The following is a 24,067-nucleotide window of genomic DNA, read 5'->3' as shown; positions in this document are numbered from 1 at the left end:
TCAATGCTTCTAATACCAAACCTGAGATCCTTCCTATAACATGAGATGTGATATCCAATTCCTTCCCATTCCAAACCTGAGTCCCTTCCTATTGGATGAGATGTGATATCCAACTCCTTCCCATTCCAACCCTGAGACCCTTCCTATAGCATGAGATGTGATGTCTCAATGCTTCTAATACCAAACCTGAGATCCTTCCTATAACATGAGATGTGATATCCAACTCCTTCCATTCCAATCCTGAGACCCGTCCTATAGCATGAGATGTGATATCTCAATGCTTATACCAAACCTGAGACCCTTCCTATAGCATGAGATGTGATATCCAACTCCTTCCCATTCCAATCCTGAGACCCTTCCTATAGCATGAGATGTGATATCTCAATGCTTCTAATATCAAACCTGAGATCCTTCCTCTAACATGAAATGTGATATCCAACTCCTTCCCTTTCCAAACCTAAGAGCCTATCTATAGCATGAGATGTGATATCCAAGTCCTTCACATTCCGACCCTTAGACCCTTCCTACAGCATGCAATATGATATCTCAATGATTCTAATAACAAACCTGAGACCCGTCCTATAACATGAGATGTGATATCCAACTCCTTCCCGTTCCAAACCTGAGACCCTTCCTTTAGCATGAGATGTGATATCCAGCTCCTTCCCATTCCAATCCTGAGACACTTCCGATAGCATGAGATGTGATATCTCAATGCTTCTAATATCAAAACTGAGACCCTCCCTATAGCATGATATGTGATATCTAAGTCCTTCCCATTCCAATCCTGAGACCCTCCCTATAGCATGAGATGTGATATCTCAATGCTTCTACCAAACCTGAGACCCTTCCTTTAGCATGAGATGTGATATCCAACTCCTTCCCATTCCAATCCTGAGACCCTTCCTATAGCATGAGATGTGATATCTCAATACTTCTAATACCAAACCTGAGATCCTTCCGATAACATGAGATGTGATATCTCAATACTTCTAATACCAAACCTGAGATCCATCCTATAACATGAGATGTGATATCCAACTCCTTCCCTTTCCAAACCTAAGAGCCTATCTATAGCATGAGATGTGATATCCAGGTCCTTCCCATTCCAATCCTTAGACCCTTCCTACAGCATGCAATATGATATCTCAATGATTCTAATAACAAACCTGAGACCTGTCCTATAGCATGAGATATGATATCCAAGTACTTCCCATTCCAATCCTGAGACCCTTCCTATAACATGAAATGTGATATCCAACTCCTTCCCATTCCAACCTGAGACCCTTCCTATAGCATGAGATGGGATATCCAACTTCTTCCAAATCCAATACTGATACCCTTCCGATAGCATGAGATGTGATATCCCAATGCTTCTACCAAACCTGAGACCCATACTCTGGCATGAGATGTGATATCAAACTCCTTCCCATTCCAATCCTGAGACCCTTCCTAAAGTTTGAGGTGTGATATCCAACTCCTTCCCATTCCAATTCTGAGACCCTTCTTATACCATGAGACTTGATATCTCAATGCTTCTAATACCAAACCTGTGACCCGTCCTATAACATGAGATGTGATATCCAAATCCTTCCCCTTCCAAACCTTAGACCCTTCCTTTATCATGAGATGTGATATCCAACTCCTTCCCATTCCAATCCTGAGACCCTTCCGATATCATGAGATTTGTTATCTAAATGCTTCTAATATCAAACTTGAGACCCTCCCTATAGCATGAGATGTGACATCCAAGTCCTTCCCATTCCAATCCTGAGACCCTTCCTATAGCATGAGATGTGATATCTCTATGCTTCTAATACCAAACCTGAGACCCTTCCTATAACATGAGATGGATATCCAACTCCTTCCCATTCCAATCCTGAGACCTTTCCGATAGCAGAGATGTGATATCTCAATGCTTATACCAAACCTGAGAACCTTCCTATGGCCTGAAATGTCATATACAACTCCTTCCCATTCCAATCCTGAGACCCTTCCTTTAGCATGAGATGTGATATCTCAATGCTTATACCAAATCTTAGACCCTTCCTATAGCATGAGATGTGATATCTCAATGCTTATACCAAACCTGAGAGCCTACCTATAACATGAGATGTGATATCCAAGTCCATCCCATTCCAATCCTTAGACCCTTCCTACAGCATGCGATGTGATATCTCAATGATTCTAATACCAAACCAGAGACTCTTCCTATAACATGAGATGGGATATCCAACTCCTTCCCATTCCAATCCTGAGCCGCTTCCGATAGCAGAGATGTGATATCTCAATGCTTATACCAAACCTGAGACCCTTCCTATAACATGAGATGTGATATCCAACTCCTTCCCGTTCCAAACCTGAGACACTAACTATAGCATATGTGATATCCACCTCCTTCCCATTCCAAACATGAGACCCTTCCTATAGCAAGAAAGTAATATCAAACTCCTACCCATTCCAATCCTGAGACCCTTCCTATAGCAAGAGATGTGATATCCAAATCCTTCCCATTCCAATCCTGAGACCCTTCCTATAACATGAGATGTGATATCCAACTCCTTCCCATTCCAACCTGAGACACTTCCTATAGCATGAGAAGGTATATCCAACTCCTTCCCAATCCAATCCTGAGACCCTTCCGATAGCAGAGATGTGATATCTCAATGCTTATACCAAACCTGAGACCCTTCCTATGGCATGAGATGTGATATCCAACTCCTTGCCATTCAAATCCTGAGACCCTTCCTATAGCATGAGAAGGGATATCCAACTCCTTCCCAATCCAATCCTGAGACCCTTCCGATAGCAGAGACGTGATATCTCAATGCTTCTACCAAACCTGAGACCCTTCCTTTAGCATGAGATGTGATATCCAAATCCTTCACATTCCAATCCTGAGACCCTTCCTATAGCATGAGATGTGATATCTCAATGCTTCTAATACCAAACCTGAGATCCTTCCTATAACATGAGATGTGACATCCAATTCCTTCCCATTCCAAACCTGAGACCCTTCCTACTGGATGAGATGTGATATCCAACTCCTTCCCATTCCAACCCTGAGACCCTGTAGGGTGTCCTGACCCACGTTTAAGCTACCCTGCTACAACATTTGGTGCTGTGGGCTTAGGAAATTCAAGATGGCGGAAAACCCACATGTGCGCCGAAATCCAGGAAAGCTGCGCAGTTGTGCGCACACCAAAATGGTTACCTAACTTGCCACCCACCAGGGTAAAGAAAGGTCTTTGTTAACAAAATCCACTTTTACTGATGTCAAAAAGTTGCTGAAATCGTGACTCATTGGACCACTTTAAAGATTCAACCCTTTTTGTGGGGTTCCACATAACCATCTTACTGTAAGGAGCCCCATCAAAACAATGTTAAGCAAGGATTTACTACCATGTAAGAACCATTCCTGTTTAGAATGCATTAATCCAAGAAAATCCCAAAAATGGGTGCAGTACCAGTACTCACCACTATCCAAAAGCCGGCGTTTTAAAACCCACTGTGTGTTTTTCTGAAGGCAAGCAAAATGCCTATTTCAAACCTTGCAACATGTGCAAAATATTCACTGAACACCAGCAGACATTTGGCAGAATGGAGTTTTGTGTGCCTACAAAATCTGGGAAATGAAGAGCCCAAAAACAATGCTTATAACAAAAATGCTATGGAGTCAGCAGCTTAAGCCTAACTGCAACTGGATTTAAAACCACCAAAATCGAAAATGTTAAATTAAATGAGTGACCTATGTTTGGTGTCACATGCCTTTGTAACTGTTGAAATGTCATAGTTTTGCACTTAGAATCAGCATTCTAGCTGCATGTGTAAAATTACAAGTTATTTTAAAAGCAACAAAAAGTTAGCTGAAGGTCTGGCTTAAGGAACTTGATTTTGCCTAGCAACGGATCCCATCAGGAGTGAAACTTGAGTCACAACTATGTTCCCAGGCCAATGTTCCTTTTGCTGCCCACAATAAGGATATGCCATCTATCTGATAATTGAATTTCCTGTGCTCTGCCAGAGAGGGAACAAAGCCCTCTCCACTCAGGCAAAGGTTTTTATTACAGACGTCGTAAAAAGTGGCTTCCTCCTGGAGAAGCTGGGAGGGGCACTGCCTGTGAGAAGCAAGCTGGCTTGGCAGAAACTGGAAAGACTGGTTTCTGTACCATGTGACCTGAAAAGACACACCCCTGCAGCAAGGATATGGTTTTATAAAAAGGGGGATAATTCATAGTGCGGACATGTGAAAATTTTATAAATGATACCATAATTCTTGTGATTTTTCTGCCCACAGTTTAAGACGTGGTAGGAACCGGTGGTATGTTCAGGGGGGTTTTAGCGGAAAAGTGGATATTACTCTAAATGTGTGCATGTTAAAAATCTGAAACTTCATCAGTTAATGTCCCTACCCCCTGCACACATGTATGTAAAGTTGGGTCCATGTCGGAAATTGCAAAATCAGTTAAAAAGTGAAATATGTGCCAGTTCTGAATGCAAGCTCCCAGGAAGAGCAGAGTTTGAACAGGGGATACATCCTGTAATGCATGATGGGTGCATATGATTTTAAAACAATATGTACCTCTGCAAATATGTATTTGTTTCAAATCTAGATTTGTGTGTAAGTTGACAGGAGGAGTGGACTTTCTGCAGGCTGTAAAATGACATCAATCTGACTCACAGTTCAGTTTGCCAATCAAGCGGAGGAATGGAAGCCTGACCAATGACGAATGAGAGGGGCAAGTCTAGTGATGCAACACACACACCCATTCTCAAGAAACAGATAAAAGCAGAGAGTCAGGACACATAGAAAAATTCAATTTCATCTGCCGCTGGAAGCCCTGCCGGAAAAATCCATACTTACCTCCATCAAACTCCAGAAAGCCAAACTAGAGACTTCAATCTATCCAGAGCAGAGACCAGACCAGAGAGAAAGCAGTGCTGTGCCTAGCAGAGACCAGACCAGAGAGAAAGCAGTGCTGTGCCTAGCAGAGACCAGACCAGAGAGAAAGCAGTGCTGTGCCTAGCCGAGACCAGACCAGGCGCTGTGAGCAGAATCCGGAAAGACCTGACCAGACTGAAGATCGTGACCAAGTCGCTTTCCTGTTCAAAATCTCTTGTGAGTACTTAGCAAAACTCAGAACACATCTCTTAGTTTAAATTCATCTAATTCAATCTATTTAACCTAAGTAGAACTGCCTCCTATCTGTCACCTGTCATTTCTAGTAAAATTTGTCATTTTGAAAAAGTGTGCGTTTAAAATTTACAAAACCAAAAACGACCTTTACTAAATTACTCATATCTCCGCAACCGTTTGGGCTAGAGACTTGCAATAACTTTCATTTGGAAGCTGAGATCCCAGGCTTTCCTAGGACCCCAAAACGGTAGAGATAGTCCTTGCGGTTCCTTTGTAATAGCGCTCGGCGCATCCGCGAATTTTGCCGCGATTTGCAATTTCTTCACATGTAAAAAACTGCTGCTGCCTGATTTCATTTGCCAGAAATTCGTTTAACCTGCTAACTATCCCTGCATCATTGCTAGTGTGAGCCTGGACTAATATTAACTAGATACCACTCATCCTGAACCTCTAAAAGGGAATTAAGAGCGTTTCCAGCATATTTCTCATTCATTGCTAGCACCTATCAAAGCATTTGCCTGTGTTTTCAAACTTCTGTTTAAGCTTGCTGGATTGAACTGAATTACAGTTGATTGCATTTCTGAGAACTGTGTGTTTTCCTTCCATTTCCTTGCCTTGCATCAAGGGGGGAAGGGGAGTAGCCAGAGAAAAGTGATTACATTGTTTGGTTGAAATCATATTGCGTATTTTCTGTACTGCATTCATTGAATATTGCATCCACCTGAGCCTACATAAAGCATCCTCTACCACATTATACTTTTGTTCCTATTTACCAGTGTGCTACCTTATCCATTTCATGTCAACTCATTAGTGATTAAAGAAGTGTGCTAGTGCCAGATTCTCCGTTGTTAATATTTACCATATCAGATTAAGTGTGATATTCAATTATTAATTTATTATAAAATGTCATATATATATCTATTGTTTAAATCATCAAATAAACCCTTTTAACTTGCAAAACAGAACTACTTCTTGGCTCAGTGGGGTCAGGGGGATTCCAAGAGAGGGGTGTTATATAAGGGTAGTCATCCAGAACGCATGAACTGGACCTAAAGATATATCAATAAGGGTTTTCATTCAGTATTCTAGACTAGGCGTTAACTTAGCTGTAGTGCTGAATTGAATCCTCTTACAAAGTGGGGGCTCGAGCCGAGACGTTGGGTTAGATTTACCATTTGTGCAGATTAATACAGTGTGCTAACTGACGGGATACATACATCCAGTCGGATCACCACGCTGCATTACGCTGTGAAGCATTCCTCAAAAGGGACACTCCAAGAAAAGTTCTGTTCTGCAAAAATAAAATACAAACTTCTGTAAGTCAGGACAGAGACCAATCTCTAGAATGACGACCTTAGTAGACATGAAAATAGCCAGAGAGCACCTCTTGCATAAGCTATTTGTGAGAGGTGAATGGACCGAACAGGGCCAGGATGTGTGGTTGCAGGCCATCACACAACAGGTCACTGAAACAGGGTCAGATATATATAGAGATCAGGGTCCCTTACATGTGGCCCTGAGTGAACTATATATGGCTCCTAAAGCCAAAGAGGAACACAATAAGATTGCCAGGATAGCAGCATACCTGTACCTATATATGGGAGACATGCAGGATAGATGTGCTGAAAGCCAAAATCTGGCAAATAGGCAACAGATGGCATTACAGAAGGTCCAATCTGATCTGGACTCTTCTGAGCAGAGGCTGCAGAGGAGCCAGGAGTCAGAAAATGACAGCAGACTGTACATCACTAAAATGAAGGAGGATATGGATGTGCTGCAAAAGGAAAAGTCAGAACAGGATACCAGATTTCTGGCCTTGCAGAAGGAACACCAAGAAGGTTTGGACTCCCTACTGCAAAGCCAGAAAAAGCTGGAGCAACAATTAGACTTTAACAGGGCATGCACGGAGCAGGTAGCCACCCTGCAAAGTCATCTAGATAGAGTGAAGGTAGAGAGCAACAAGCTGATCTTGAAAGACCTGGATACCCAGGCAGAGTTTGATGAGGAGCGCCAGAAAGCTGGTGCCTTCCAAAGGCAAAGGGACGACCTGGCGGCACAAATGCAGGCTCTTAGTCAGGAAAGAGACGCCTTAGGCCAGGAAGTCTGCCATTTAAAAAGAAAAATGGAAGAAAATCACCTGGCCCACCAGGGGCTGGGTGATCTCCAAAAAGAAAACCAGAACTTGGTAGAGCACACCAGAAGGGTGGAAGATGCTCTAGCAAGAAAGGAGCAGGCCAGTAGGGACATTGCCCAGGAGGTAAACCTCCTGCAGCAAAGACTGGCCCAGTTCTCCAGGACCAACCAGGAAGCACAGAGGGAGAATGAGGCCCTCTGTCAACACAATGATAGGCTCCAGCAACAGGTAGCGATGCAGGAGAAACTGATAGAGTCGAGTAAGGCCTTAACAGAGGAACTGAAAGCACAAATGCAGGCTCTTGCATTGCAACAGGGAGCAGGGGCGGATAGAGATGAGGTCCGCTGGGAAAGAGAGATTCCTGACCATAACCGCAGGAGCCCTAACACCAGGGGCCTTCATCTCCCCCAGTCCCTGGACTCTACCACCCCCATGTCCCCTGGCGCACATGAGCACAGGGCCGCAGGGATGGCAGATTACTATCCAGCTAAGAGTATGGGGCTCATAGGCCAGTACCACTCAGGAATGGAGGGGTGGGCATCCGGGTATGGGCACCCAAGTACAGTACAGTTCAATGGGGAACCCCAGGAGAGTAGGCCCATTAAGGGCATCCTGAAAACCTCTGCCCAGTTAGGTCAGTGGAGGGGGTACCCATCAAATCCTGGCAGCAAGGAGGAATCTGAAGACTCCTCTGAACTGCGCAGGACACAGGAGACCAGGTCCCCACATTCTGCCAGCCATTCCCAGGCTCGCAGAATCCGGGAAAACCTGGAAGAACAGACGGGAACCTCTGGGAGCAGTGCCTCTGAGTCCGAGGAAGAATGGACAAGGGTTACCCGAACCAAAAAGGCCAATAAGGCAAAAAGGGCCTTGCTTAAGGACCCCTTAAAGCAGATTAAGGCGATCAGGAGCGTCATCACGCCTTACCATAAGAACGCTAAGTATTCTGTTTGGGAGCACTTAGAGTTGTTTGAACAAATGATGGAGACTTTCCATTTGAAGGACAGCCAAAGCTGTATTCAATATGTAAAGTGGACATTCTCCCCGGAATACTCCAGTTTCTTTGCGGGGCTGGAGGACCAAAATCATTTAAGATGGTCCACATATAAGGCGGCCATCCTGAAACATTTTTCTGTTCACAGAAATCCTCAAGAGGCTCGCAAGGCGGCCTACAATTTGCAATGTGGGGAGGATCAGGCCCCACGAGAATTTGTGCAGGAGTTAAAGCGTGCTTTTGCGCAAACCACCAGAAGGGTGCGCACAGATAGTAGAGAGTTTGTCAATACATTTTTCCATGCCTTGCCCAAATATATAATGACCCAGCTCGTGAGAGATTTTCATGAGAAAAGATCTTTAGACTGGGTCATTGAACAGGCTACCCGGATCTATGAGGTGCAGAAGCCCATAGAAAATAAAAGCAATGCCCAGAAAAACCCCAAAGCCAACAGCACCCCTGCTGCTGTCAAGGTGGCAGAGGTAAAGGTCACCCCCGTTTTGGATCTGGAGATGGGGGGGCCTAAAAACCTACCTGCACCTAATAATGCTAGGCCCAGGAGGTCCTCGGGTCAGTCACAGACAGGGAGCCAAGGAGGCAGCCCCACAAATGGGGTCCCTCGCCCTCCTGATTATGTAAGTCCCCGTTACAAGGGAAATCGACCCATCCTGGGTTATGTGTGGACTCCTCCAGCCCAAGGGGGGGGATCCAGACAAGCACCTAACCCAGGGAACTTCCCTCCAAACTTCCCACAGGAGGGCAGAAATTTACCAAACCCTGGGCAGAACTTTTTCCCCAGATATCCTCCCGACTTTCAGCCCCAAAACCATCCATCCTTCTTTCCCCAATTCCCTGAGCCCAGACCACTGAATCCGGGAGAGGGGAGGCCAAGGGTGGAGGGGTACCCAAATCTTCCCAACCAGGGGTACTACCAAAGAAGGGATAGCTACCCTTCCCGGGATCAGCCCAGGGGAGAAAACAGGGCCCCGTATCAGCCTGAGCGGGTTTCCCAGTTAGAGCGCCAGGTTCAAAACATGGCGCGGGATATGGGTCATCTACTGAGGGCGCAGCAGAACCCTCAGATCAGCATGCCGGCGCAGAACGCACCCAACTCTGGACCTGGTGCTCCAGAACAATGACGGGGGCAGCACCCCGATAAATCACCGGTTCCCAGGGAGGAGGCACAAAGGGAAGGGGGGTGTAAAGCCTTGGAGGAAGCTTCCTTCCTCACTTGTAAACAGCCCCTGGAAACCCAGGAACCGGAAACAAAATCTCTTGCCCCTGAAAGTCTGCCTCCTAAGGAGCAGAGGGGGGGTAGGAGAAACGAAAGACCCAAACAGACTCAGTTTGAGGAGGAGGTACAGATCTTCCAATTTGAGGGAGAGGGATCCTCAGAGGATCCTGGGAAAAGGATCTTCTCCTTCAGAGAGGGGGGAACTCCTCCCAAAGAAAAATGGGTCCCTAGGGATGCAAATCCAGACTGGGGAGATGTGGAGACTGAGCTACCGCCGCCCACCATCTCATCCCAGAACCAACAGCAAGAAAATCCCCTGGTTCAAACCCATCCTGGCGACTGCCTCCAAAAAGGGGGGGGCGGCCCAGAAACGGAGCCAGGGGAACCCACAATGGCTCTGATCTCCAGTTGCAAATTTTTTCTTTCAGATTCCCAAGACTCTCCACAGAATTCTGCCCAAATCTCCTCGCTAGCGATGTCCAAAACCAGAAAGTTAGCCCACCAGTTGTCCAAAAATGTGCATTATCTGTGCCCCCTTGAGGAGAAGGAGGGAAGATATTATGCCCCGGTACAAGTACAGGGGCAGGGTACAATCTCAGCGCTGGTGGACACTGGATCTCAAGCTACCCTTCTGTCCAGAAGGGCCTTTGACGAACTGAATGCAGGAAGGGGAGAGAATTACCAAATTCCTCTCACCTCTCTTCCTGGACAACTGCAGAACTTTGACGGGAAGGAAATTCCCGTCGAGGGGACGGCAGACTTGGACATTAAGATCGGGCGACACAAGTTGAAACACCCGGTCATAGTTGTGACCCCAGAGGGCACCCCTTGTTTACTAGGGAATGACCTCCTGAGAAGGTTGTCACCCCTAATAGATTGTGTAAACAAGGTCCTCTGGACCCAGACTAGCCGACCAATAAAATTAAAACAGAGTGTCAACCATGTTAGTTTAAACGGCACATGCCACATGGTTGAACAAAAATCTGACCAAGTAGAATTTCACTTCCAGAATAGCCAAATTCCAGACGTGACAGTAATAGCAGTAGGACAACAGACTGGTGATGGGGGGTCCTCTCTATTTCTGAAAATCAACCTTCCTTCCAGTTTAAGGTGGTATTCCACGCTGGAAGGAAACACTCTGAAATTCTATACCAATCCACAATCTGAAACTCCCACTCCTATAGTCCAGAAAGATGTGAAATCAGCTCAGAGTCTGGCTGATATTCAGCAAATTGGAGAGCAGTTGTTCATCCCTGTTCAGTTAAATGATGGGAAGGACTCTGTTCTCGCTCGAGTGTGTGTGAACAACGGTAAGAGCTTCATCAGCGAAGCCATGTTCCGCCAACTCCCAAAAGATCCAGCCATTCCCACCTTCAAACTGATAGACAAATGGGAGATGGACCTGGAAGCACCTAATTCCAAACATCTCCTGCCAAGCAGGTGTATGCTCAAAATCTCCATTGGCAACAAGAGCATAGTCCACAATTGTTGGGTCGTGCGAGACGTCCCTGCCGCCTTTTACTTAGGCAGTGACATTCTCAATCGCTTTGCCATTAGTTTGGACCTAATAAACTTCAAAGCTTGGTCCCGATTAGCGGATAATCCCATGGGCTTTGATGATCCAGAAAAAGCATTTAGGTCAGCTCAATTGCTACCTTATGCAGTCGAAATTCAGGTTAAAGAGGAAGTCACCATCCCAGAAAGGACCCGACAATTCTCCCTGGAAGTGAAAGTTAAAAGGGGACAAGAGTTGAAAAACCCTGATGCTTACATACATCTAAATGCTTCTCTCCAACAGCAAGGGTTGGGGGTAAACCCAACACCATTAGTCAACATAGAACATGACACCATTCCAATAGAGGTGGATAACAGCGACTTAAAGAGTATTACTCTAGCCGCAGGCACCATTATTGGAATGGCGGTTGATGACCGACATTTTTCCATCGACTTAGTAAATGAACTGTTAGGACCAATCCCCAAGGACTGTTTTGAGAGTGACAGTGAGGACAACACAACACCAGACAGGATTTTTACCCGGCATGGGGGGAACTTCCTGGTGTACACTTCCTGCCCCTATGGTAAGGAAGATGTGACTTGTGACTTCAGGAGGGATGAGGTGATTTTCCAGGTCCATGAGGGCTGCCTTTCCCACCTGAAGCCTCCGGTCCAAATCAGCACTCTAACCAGGGACTTCTCCACCCAGCTGGAGGAGGCCGCTGAAATAGCCAAACCAGAAGTCTTTCCAGGCTTCAGGCAGATGGTGGAAGAGAGAGTCAACCTAGCTGATGCCTGTGTGACTCTGGAACAAAAGCAAAAGTTGAAACAAGTTTTCTTGGATTTCCAAGATCTCTTTGCGGTAGACTCATATGACTGTGGTCGCACTGACATCCACACAACCACAATCCCCACGGACCCTGGCATGACTCCTGTGTTTGTGAAGCAATATCGCTTGCCTCTCGCATCAATGGAGTCCCTTACTGAAATAATTAAGAACCTTGAGTCCAGGGGAATAATCCGTCCAGTCCACAGCACCTTCAATAATCCGGTGCTGGGAATATTGAAGCCGAACGGCCAGTGGAGACTCTGCGCCGACCTCAGGGAGCTCAACAAACGGGTCCACACTTCCCGATGGCCTCTTCCCTACATTGACCAAGGGCTGGCCCAGATTCAGGGGTCACAGGTATTCACTGCAATAGACCTGACCAATGGATACTGGACCGTGCCTGTCAGTAGGGAGGACCAATACAAGCTGGCTTTTACCTTTGGGGGCCAGCAGTACACATGGACCCGGACTCCCTTCGGATACCTTAACTCCGGTAATGAGTTCAATATTTTCCTACATAAGGCCATGCCCGACCTGGGTACGAGGGGTAACCTGGCTTATGTAGATGATGTCCTCATCAAAAGTTCATCTGTGGAGGAACACATAGCAGAGATCCGTTATGTTCTGACACAGTTGAGGGCCGCCGGAGCAAAACTTTCCTTTCAGAAAGCACAGTGGTGTAGAACCCGTGTTAATTTCTTGGGGCATGAGATTACTCCTCAGGGTCTCTGTCCCCAGGAAAAGAAAGTGGAAGCACTTCAGAAACTGAAAGACCCCACAACTCTGCGGGAACTAAGGAGCCTCCTTGGACTGACTAATTACAGCAGAAAGTTCATTGAGGGCTACGCAGAGATCACCAGACCCCTGATTCATCTCCTGAAGGGGGGGGTCAAGTGGGAATGGGGTCCAGAACAAGCCGAGGCAGTAAAACAACTCAAAAGAAGCCTCTCACAAGCGCCTTGCCTAGCTTACCCTGTCAGAAACAAGGAGTTCTTCCTGGAGACGGGGTTCTCTAATACGTGCTTGACGGCAGTATTATATCAAAAGCATGACAAGGTCAATAAAGTAATCTCCTATGCGAGCAAAACTTTATCCTCTGTGGAGGAAAAATTCAACGATTGTGAGAAGGCACTCCTGGCAACGGTGTGGGCATTGAAGAATTACCGCCCGTTTATCCAGGGGGAACACATCATAGTGGAGACTCCACACCAGCCTCTGCAATATCTCCAAAGTGACAGAATCCGGGCCGGAAATGTGAGTAATTCCCGAATTACTTCCTGGATTCTGTCAATGCAAGGCTTTCCTGTGGAGGTCAGATATGGCCAAAACAAGAAGAGTCCCCTCGCGCAAGGTCTGGCTGACTTGCATGATTGTGCCAGAGAAAACTGTCTCGAGGACGAAAGTCTAAAAATAAAGGACAACATGGAGGCATACCTTAATTCCCCCCACAAAGTCTTTGAAGAAGACAAGTGTGAGGGAATGCCCACTGTGTATGTGGATGGATGCTCTTACCATGTCGACAACAACGGGGAGAAAGAACTGGTGGCCGGCGTAGGGAATGCATGGGTGAATGAGTCCCCAGAACCCTCCGCTGGATACAAAATTGGTCCCCGAAGTAGTCAGGTGGCAGAATTGATGGCTGTGCATCAGGCCATCCTCACTGCTGTCCAGCATCAACTCCACGAACTGGTCATAATCACAGATTCGGATTATGTACGGAACGGGTTCGTGGAGCACCTGGTTAATTGGAAGACCAGAGGCATGGTATGTGCTAACAACAAACCCTTGAAACATGGGAAGTTGATCCAAAACATTGACGATCTGGTCGCCTCGAATGAGATGACCATCTATTGGAAAAAGATCAAGGGTCATTCCAAAGTAGAGGGACCAGACAAAACTGGAAATGACTTAGCTGATCAGCTGGCCAAAACCGGAGCCATCCAAGGGGATCTAATTGAGATTGAGTCCCTGTTGGGGGAAATCCAGGTCACTGCTATCACTAGGTCCCAGACAAATGCTCACAACGACCTTTCAATTGCACAATGGAGTAAGGAGACCCCTGATGCTGATTTGATTACCGCTCAGAAGGGGGATCCAATTATTGGTAAATTTTACCAGCACCTTGAGGACCCTGAGAACTTTCCCCTGACGGATACCGATTACATTGGGAAAGAGGACCTAAGAGTGTTGATGAAATGTCCTAAAATGTTCCGAATCCAAGACGGTTTGCTGGTAAGGAAATCCAAAGCTGGCCACGATCAGTGGGTGGTTCCTACCTCATTCCGAAGCCTGATGTTAAGTCACGCCCATGATGCGGCCACCGCCGGTCATAGGGGGTTTCACACAACATTGGAAATCTTAAGAGAGGTTGCATACTGGCCACACATGGGCCAGGACCTCAACCAATATTTGAAGGGTTGTCTTGTGTGTGCACAATTTCAGCCGACATCCCTCACACACCGGGCGCCTTTACAAAAGAGGGGAATGACACTGCCATGGTCAGATTTACAAATCGACTTTGTAGGCCCTGTGATTCGCTCGGCTAGGGGGAATAAGTACATGTTGACCGTGACATGCTTGTTTACCAAGTGGGTGGAATGTCTCCCAGCCCCAAATTGCAAGGCAGAAACTGCAGCGGCCTTGATGATTAACCACATCTTTTCCCGTTTTGGTCTACCTCAAAGGATTGAGTCAGACAGAGGTAGCCACTTCACCAGTGAAGTAATGACAAAGATGTGGGAGATACTGGGGGTCAAGAGAAAGCTGCATATTGCTTATAGACCAGCTTCTTCTGGGGCAGTAGAGAGATATAACCGGACAATTGTGAGCATATTAAAGAAGTTTGTGGCAGATTCTGGGCCAAGTTGGGATATCCGATTACCTCTGGTCCTAATGGCCATCAGATCTACCCCTTCATCTGCAACCAAAATGTCACCATTTGAGTTGATGACTGGGCGCAAGATGGTGCTTCCGCAGCATTTGCTCTACAGGACCCAAGAGCAGACACTGATAAATGCCTCCACTACTCATGAGTATGTAGAGAATTTAAGGAAACACCTCCAACATGCTTTTGCTTATGCTCAGCGGAATCTAGAAAGATCGACTGATAGCATGAAGACCCATTATGACCTGAAAACTTCCAGGAAGGAATATCAGGTGGGAGACCGGGTCTATCTATACAACTTCCAAAGGAACCAGGCCAAGCAGCGCAAATTTTTGCCTACATGGAAGGGACCCTTTGAGATCGTCGATAAGATCTCCCCTGTGGCCTACAAGATCCGCATCCCCAAAGGTGGTTCGGCAGAGGGGGAAGACAAGTGGGTCCACATAAACCAGTTGAAATGTTGCCATCCCAGGCACACTCTGCAACAACTGGAGGAATCCTCTGGAATCCTAGCGGGTACTGTATCAGACTAATTCAGTTCCAATCATAAAACCTACCACATCTAGTCTCTAAAATATTGTGATTTACATGAAACTGTCTCTAGTGATACTGTTTTTATTTTTTCAAAATAAGAATGTAATGTTTCGTGATGATAAAATGCATATGCTGCCCCACTATCTCAACAGTGGTGGAAAAAAAAATCGTCTATGAGTAGATATTGCCGCTCTTCCTTTATCATCCTAGGAGAGATGAAACCATGAAGGATGACCAAGAAGGACGATCCGGAGACCGGGAGCAAAGACACAACGGGCCCGGGGTACCGCCCAATCTTCCCATCAGGACCGGCGAGGAGAACTGATCGATCTGACCGGATGGAGAAGAAGATGCTGAACTGTGCCATCTACAGAAGAGGAAGAAGATTATGCGGACAGACCGGTGCGTGGGTCAAAACCCTTGGGCACGCGACTCCCCATCGACCCAAACTCAAAGTGCAGTCACGTGCAGAAAAAGTGTGCGTTTAAAATTTACAAAACCAAAAACGACCTTTACTAAATTACTCATATCTCCGCAACCGTTTGGGCTAGAGACTTGCAATAACTTTCATTTGGAAGCTGAGATCCCAGGCTTTCCTAGGACCCCAAAACGGTAGAGATAGTCCTTGCGGTTCCTTTGTAATAGCGCTCGGCGCATCCGCGAATTTTGCCGCGATTTGCAATTTCTTCACATGTAAAAAACTGCTGCTGCCTGATTTCATTTGCCAGAAATTCGTTTAACCTGCTAACTATCCCTGCATCATTGCTAGTGTGAGCCTGGACTAATATTAACTAGATACCACTCATCCTGAACCTCTAAAAGGGAATTAAGAGCGTTTCCAGCATATTTCTCATTCATTGCTAGCACCTATCAAAGCATTTGCCTGTGTTTTCAAACTTCTGTTTAAGCTTGCTGGATTGAACTGAATTACAGTTGATTGCATTTCTGAGAACTGTGTGTTTTCCTTCCATTTCCTTGCCTTGCATCAAGGGGGGAAGGGGAGTAGCCAGAGAAAAGTGATTACATTGTTTGGTTGAAATCATATTGCGTATTTTCTGTACTGCATTCATTGAATATTGCATCCACCTGAGCCTACATAAAGCATCCTCTACCACATTATACTTTTGTTCCTATTTACCAGTGTGCTACCTTATCCATTTCATGTCAACTCATTAGTGATTAAAGAAGTGTGCTAGTGCCAGATTCTCCGTTGTTAATATTTACCATATCAGATTAAGTGTGATATTCAATTATTAATTTATTATAAAGTGTCATATATATATCTATTGTTTAAATCATCAAATAAACCCTTTTAACTTGCAAAACAGAACTACTTCTTGGCTCAGTGGGGTCAGGGGGATTCCAAGAGAGGGGTGTTATATAAGGGTAGTCATCCAGAACGCATGAACTGGACCTAAAGATATATCAATAAGGGTTTTCATTCAGTATTCTAGACTAGGCGTTAACTTAGCTGTAGTGCTGAATTGAATCCTCTTACAAAGTGGGGGCTCGAGCCGAGACGTTGGGTTAGATTTACCATTTGTGCAGATTAATACAGTGTGCTAACTGACGGGATACATACATCCAGTCGGATCACCACGCTGCATTACGCTGTGAAGCATTCCTCAAAAGGGACACTCCAAGAAAAGTTCTGTTCTGCAAAAATAAAATACAAACTTCTGTAAGTCAGGACAGAGACCAATCTCTAGAATGACGACCTTAGTAGACATGAAAATAGCCAGAGAGCACCTCTTGCATAAGCTATTTGTGAGAGGTGAATGGACCGAACAGGGCCAGGATGTGTGGTTGCAGGCCATCACACAACAGGTCACTGAAACAGGGTCAGATATATATAGAGATCAGGGTCCCTTACATGTGGCCCTGAGTGAACTATATATGGCTCCTAAAGCCAAAGAGGAACACAATAAGATTGCCAGGATAGCAGCATACCTGTACCTATATATGGGAGACATGCAGGATAGATGTGCTGAAAGCCAAAATCTGGCAAATAGGCAACAGATGGCATTACAGAAGGTCCAATCTGATCTGGACTCTTCTGAGCAGAGGCTGCAGAGGAGCCAGGAGTCAGAAAATGACAGCAGACTGTACATCACTAAAATGAAGGAGGATATGGATGTGCTGCAAAAGGAAAAGTCAGAACAGGATACCAGATTTCTGGCCTTGCAGAAGGAACACCAAGAAGGTTTGGACTCCCTACTGCAAAGCCAGAAAAAGCTGGAGCAACAATTAGACTTTAACAGGGCATGCACGGAGCAGGTAGCCACCCTGCAAAGTCATCTAGATAGAGTGAAGGTAGAGAGCAACAAGCTGATCTTGAAAGACCTGGATACCCAGGCAGAGTTTGATGAGGAGCGCCAGAAAGCTGGTGCCTTCCAAAGGCAAAGGGACGACCTGGCGGCACAAATGCAGGCTCTTAGTCAGGAAAGAGACGCCTTAGGCCAGGAAGTCTGCCATTTAAAAAGAAAAATGGAAGAAAATCACCTGGCCCACCAGGGGCTGGGTGATCTCCAAAAAGAAAACCAGAACTTGGTAGAGCACACCAGAAGGGTGGAAGATGCTCTAGCAAGAAAGGAGCAGGCCAGTAGGGACATTGCCCAGGAGGTAAACCTCCTGCAGCAAAGACTGGCCCAGTTCTCCAGGACCAACCAGGAAGCACAGAGGGAGAATGAGGCCCTCTGTCAACACAATGATAGGCTCCAGCAACAGGTAGCGATGCAGGAGAAACTGATAGAGTCGAGTAAGGCCTTAACAGAGGAACTGAAAGCACAAATGCAGGCTCTTGCATTGCAACAGGGAGCAGGGGCGGATAGAGATGAGGTCCGCTGGGAAAGAGAGATTCCTGACCATAACCGCAGGAGCCCTAACACCAGGGGCCTTCATCTCCCCCAGTCCCTGGACTCTACCACCCCCATGTCCCCTGGCGCACATGAGCACAGGGCCGCAGGGATGGCAGATTACTATCCAGCTAAGAGTATGGGGCTCATAGGCCAGTACCACTCAGGAATGGAGGGGTGGGCATCCGGGTATGGGCACCCAAGTACAGTACAGTTCAATGGGGAACCCCAGGAGAGTAGGCCCATTAAGGGCATCCTGAAAACCTCTGCCCAGTTAGGTCAGTGGAGGGGGTACCCATCAAATCCTGGCAGCAAGGAGGAATCTGAAGACTCCTCTGAACTGCGCAGGACACAGGAGACCAGGTCCCCACATTCTGCCAGCCATTCCCAGGCTCGCAGAATCCGGGAAAACCTGGAAGAACAGACGGGAACCTCTGGGAGCAGTGCCTCTGAGTCCGAGGAAGAATGGACAAGGGTTACCCGAACCAAAAAGGCCAATAAGGCAAAAAGGGCCTTGCTTAAGGACCCCTTAAAGCAGATTAAGGCGATCAGGAGCGTCATCACGCCTTACCATAAGAACGCTAAGTATTCTGTTTGGGAGCACTTAGAGTTGTTTGAACAAATGATGGAGACTTTCCATTTGAAGGACAGCCAAAGCTGTATTCAATATGTAAAGTGGACATTCTCCCCGGAATACTCCAGTTTCTTTGCGGGGCTGGAGGACCAAAATCATTTAAGATGGTCCACATATAAGGCGGCCATCCTGAAACATTTTTCTGTTCACAGAAATCCTCAAGAGGCTCGCAAGGCGGCCTACAATTTGCAATGTGGGGAGGATCAGGCCCCACGAGAATTTGTGCAGGAGTTAAAGCGTGCTTTTGCGCAAACCACCAGAAGGGTGCGCACAGATAGTAGAGAGTTTGTCAATACATTTTTCCATGCCTTGCCCAAATATATAATGACCCAGCTCGTGAGAGATTTTCATGAGAAAAGATCTTTAGACTGGGTCATTGAACAGGCTACCCGGATCTATGAGGTGCAGAAGCCCATAGAAAATAAAAGCAATGCCCAGAAAAACCCCAAAGCCAACAGCACCCCTGCTGCTGTCAAGGTGGCAGAGGTAAAGGTCACCCCCGTTTTGGATCTGGAGATGGGGGGGCCTAAAAACCTACCTGCACCTAATAATGCTAGGCCCAGGAGGTCCTCGGGTCAGTCACAGACAGGGAGCCAAGGAGGCAGCCCCACAAATGGGGTCCCTCGCCCTCCTGATTATGTAAGTCCCCGTTACAAGGGAAATCGACCCATCCTGGGTTATGTGTGGACTCCTCCAGCCCAAGGGGGGGGATCCAGACAAGCACCTAACCCAGGGAACTTCCCTCCAAACTTCCCACAGGAGGGCAGAAATTTACCAAACCCTGGGCAGAACTTTTTCCCCAGATATCCTCCCGACTTTCAGCCCCAAAACCATCCATCCTTCTTTCCCCAATTCCCTGAGCCCAGACCACTGAATCCGGGAGAGGGGAGGCCAAGGGTGGAGGGGTACCCAAATCTTCCCAACCAGGGGTACTACCAAAGAAGGGATAGCTACCCTTCCCGGGATCAGCCCAGGGGAGAAAACAGGGCCCCGTATCAGCCTGAGCGGGTTTCCCAGTTAGAGCGCCAGGTTCAAAACATGGCGCGGGATATGGGTCATCTACTGAGGGCGCAGCAGAACCCTCAGATCAGCATGCCGGCGCAGAACGCACCCAACTCTGGACCTGGTGCTCCAGAACAATGACGGGGGCAGCACCCCGATAAATCACCGGTTCCCAGGGAGGAGGCACAAAGGGAAGGGGGGTGTAAAGCCTTGGAGGAAGCTTCCTTCCTCACTTGTAAACAGCCCCTGGAAACCCAGGAACCGGAAACAAAATCTCTTGCCCCTGAAAGTCTGCCTCCTAAGGAGCAGAGGGGGGGTAGGAGAAACGAAAGACCCAAACAGACTCAGTTTGAGGAGGAGGTACAGATCTTCCAATTTGAGGGAGAGGGATCCTCAGAGGATCCTGGGAAAAGGATCTTCTCCTTCAGAGAGGGGGGAACTCCTCCCAAAGAAAAATGGGTCCCTAGGGATGCAAATCCAGACTGGGGAGATGTGGAGACTGAGCTACCGCCGCCCACCATCTCATCCCAGAACCAACAGCAAGAAAATCCCCTGGTTCAAACCCATCCTGGCGACTGCCTCCAAAAAGGGGGGGGCGGCCCAGAAACGGAGCCAGGGGAACCCACAATGGCTCTGATCTCCAGTTGCAAATTTTTTCTTTCAGATTCCCAAGACTCTCCACAGAATTCTGCCCAAATCTCCTCGCTAGCGATGTCCAAAACCAGAAAGTTAGCCCACCAGTTGTCCAAAAATGTGCATTATCTGTGCCCCCTTGAGGAGAAGGAGGGAAGATATTATGCCCCGGTACAAGTACAGGGGCAGGGTACAATCTCAGCGCTGGTGGACACTGGATCTCAAGCTACCCTTCTGTCCAGAAGGGCCTTTGACGAACTGAATGCAGGAAGGGGAGAGAATTACCAAATTCCTCTCACCTCTCTTCCTGGACAACTGCAGAACTTTGACGGGAAGGAAATTCCCGTCGAGGGGACGGCAGACTTGGACATTAAGATCGGGCGACACAAGTTGAAACACCCGGTCATAGTTGTGACCCCAGAGGGCACCCCTTGTTTACTAGGGAATGACCTCCTGAGAAGGTTGTCACCCCTAATAGATTGTGTAAACAAGGTCCTCTGGACCCAGACTAGCCGACCAATAAAATTAAAACAGAGTGTCAACCATGTTAGTTTAAACGGCACATGCCACATGGTTGAACAAAAATCTGACCAAGTAGAATTTCACTTCCAGAATAGCCAAATTCCAGACGTGACAGTAATAGCAGTAGGACAACAGACTGGTGATGGGGGGTCCTCTCTATTTCTGAAAATCAACCTTCCTTCCAGTTTAAGGTGGTATTCCACGCTGGAAGGAAACACTCTGAAATTCTATACCAATCCACAATCTGAAACTCCCACTCCTATAGTCCAGAAAGATGTGAAATCAGCTCAGAGTCTGGCTGATATTCAGCAAATTGGAGAGCAGTTGTTCATCCCTGTTCAGTTAAATGATGGGAAGGACTCTGTTCTCGCTCGAGTGTGTGTGAACAACGGTAAGAGCTTCATCAGCGAAGCCATGTTCCGCCAACTCCCAAAAGATCCAGCCATTCCCACCTTCAAACTGATAGACAAATGGGAGATGGACCTGGAAGCACCTAATTCCAAACATCTCCTGCCAAGCAGGTGTATGCTCAAAATCTCCATTGGCAACAAGAGCATAGTCCACAATTGTTGGGTCGTGCGAGACGTCCCTGCCGCCTTTTACTTAGGCAGTGACATTCTCAATCGCTTTGCCATTAGTTTGGACCTAATAAACTTCAAAGCTTGGTCCCGATTAGCGGATAATCCCATGGGCTTTGATGATCCAGAAAAAGCATTTAGGTCAGCTCAATTGCTACCTTATGCAGTCGAAATTCAGGTTAAAGAGGAAGTCACCATCCCAGAAAGGACCCGACAATTCTCCCTGGAAGTGAAAGTTAAAAGGGGACAAGAGTTGAAAAACCCTGATGCTTACATACATCTAAATGCTTCTCTCCAACAGCAAGGGTTGGGGGTAAACCCAACACCATTAGTCAACATAGAACATGACACCATTCCAATAGAGGTGGATAACAGCGACTTAAAGAGTATTACTCTAGCCGCAGGCACCATTATTGGAATGGCGGTTGATGACCGACATTTTTCCATCGACTTAGTAAATGAACTGTTAGGACCAATCCCCAAGGACTGTTTTGAGAGTGACAGTGAGGACAACACAACACCAGACAGGATTTTTACCCGGCATGGGGGGAACTTCCTGGTGTACACTTCCTGCCCCTATGGTAAGGAAGATGTGACTTGTGACTTCAGGAGGGATGAGGTGATTTTCCAGGTCCATGAGGGCTGCCTTTCCCACCTGAAGCCTCCGGTCCAAATCAGCACTCTAACCAGGGACTTCTCCACCCAGCTGGAGGAGGCCGCTGAAATAGCCAAACCAGAAGTCTTTCCAGGCTTCAGGCAGATGGTGGAAGAGAGAGTCAACCTAGCTGATGCCTGTGTGACTCTGGAACAAAAGCAAAAGTTGAAACAAGTTTTCTTGGATTTCCAAGATCTCTTTGCGGTAGACTCATATGACTGTGGTCGCACTGACATCCACACAACCACAATCCCCACGGACCCTGGCATGACTCCTGTGTTTGTGAAGCAATATCGCTTGCCTCTCGCATCAATGGAGTCCCTTACTGAAATAATTAAGAACCTTGAGTCCAGGGGAATAATCCGTCCAGTCCACAGCACCTTCAATAATCCGGTGCTGGGAATATTGAAGCCGAACGGCCAGTGGAGACTCTGCGCCGACCTCAGGGAGCTCAACAAACGGGTCCACACTTCCCGATGGCCTCTTCCCTACATTGACCAAGGGCTGGCCCAGATTCAGGGGTCACAGGTATTCACTGCAATAGACCTGACCAATGGATACTGGACCGTGCCTGTCAGTAGGGAGGACCAATACAAGCTGGCTTTTACCTTTGGGGGCCAGCAGTACACATGGACCCGGACTCCCTTCGGATACCTTAACTCCGGTAATGAGTTCAATATTTTCCTACATAAGGCCATGCCCGACCTGGGTACGAGGGGTAACCTGGCTTATGTAGATGATGTCCTCATCAAAAGTTCATCTGTGGAGGAACACATAGCAGAGATCCGTTATGTTCTGACACAGTTGAGGGCCGCCGGAGCAAAACTTTCCTTTCAGAAAGCACAGTGGTGTAGAACCCGTGTTAATTTCTTGGGGCATGAGATTACTCCTCAGGGTCTCTGTCCCCAGGAAAAGAAAGTGGAAGCACTTCAGAAACTGAAAGACCCCACAACTCTGCGGGAACTAAGGAGCCTCCTTGGACTGACTAATTACAGCAGAAAGTTCATTGAGGGCTACGCAGAGATCACCAGACCCCTGATTCATCTCCTGAAGGGGGGGGTCAAGTGGGAATGGGGTCCAGAACAAGCCGAGGCAGTAAAACAACTCAAAAGAAGCCTCTCACAAGCGCCTTGCCTAGCTTACCCTGTCAGAAACAAGGAGTTCTTCCTGGAGACGGGGTTCTCTAATACGTGCTTGACGGCAGTATTATATCAAAAGCATGACAAGGTCAATAAAGTAATCTCCTATGCGAGCAAAACTTTATCCTCTGTGGAGGAAAAATTCAACGATTGTGAGAAGGCACTCCTGGCAACGGTGTGGGCATTGAAGAATTACCGCCCGTTTATCCAGGGGGAACACATCATAGTGGAGACTCCACACCAGCCTCTGCAATATCTCCAAAGTGACAGAATCCGGGCCGGAAATGTGAGTAATTCCCGAATTACTTCCTGGATTCTGTCAATGCAAGGCTTTCCTGTGGAGGTCAGATATGGCCAAAACAAGAAGAGTCCCCTCGCGCAAGGTCTGGCTGACTTGCATGATTGTGCCAGAGAAAACTGTCTCGAGGACGAAAGTCTAAAAATAAAGGACAACATGGAGGCATACCTTAATTCCCCCCACAAAGTCTTTGAAGAAGACAAGTGTGAGGGAATGCCCACTGTGTATGTGGATGGATGCTCTTACCATGTCGACAACAACGGGGAGAAAGAACTGGTGGCCGGCGTAGGGAATGCATGGGTGAATGAGTCCCCAGAACCCTCCGCTGGATACAAAATTGGTCCCCGAAGTAGTCAGGTGGCAGAATTGATGGCTGTGCATCAGGCCATCCTCACTGCTGTCCAGCATCAACTCCACGAACTGGTCATAATCACAGATTCGGATTATGTACGGAACGGGTTCGTGGAGCACCTGGTTAATTGGAAGACCAGAGGCATGGTATGTGCTAACA

This window comes from Ambystoma mexicanum, chromosome 12 (assembly GCF_040938575.1).
Source record: "Ambystoma mexicanum isolate Mex_15411 chromosome 12, UKY_AmexF1_1, whole genome shotgun sequence".
Taxonomy (NCBI): domain Eukaryota; kingdom Metazoa; phylum Chordata; class Amphibia; order Caudata; family Ambystomatidae; genus Ambystoma; species Ambystoma mexicanum.
Note: the sequence above shows the minus strand (reverse complement) of the source record.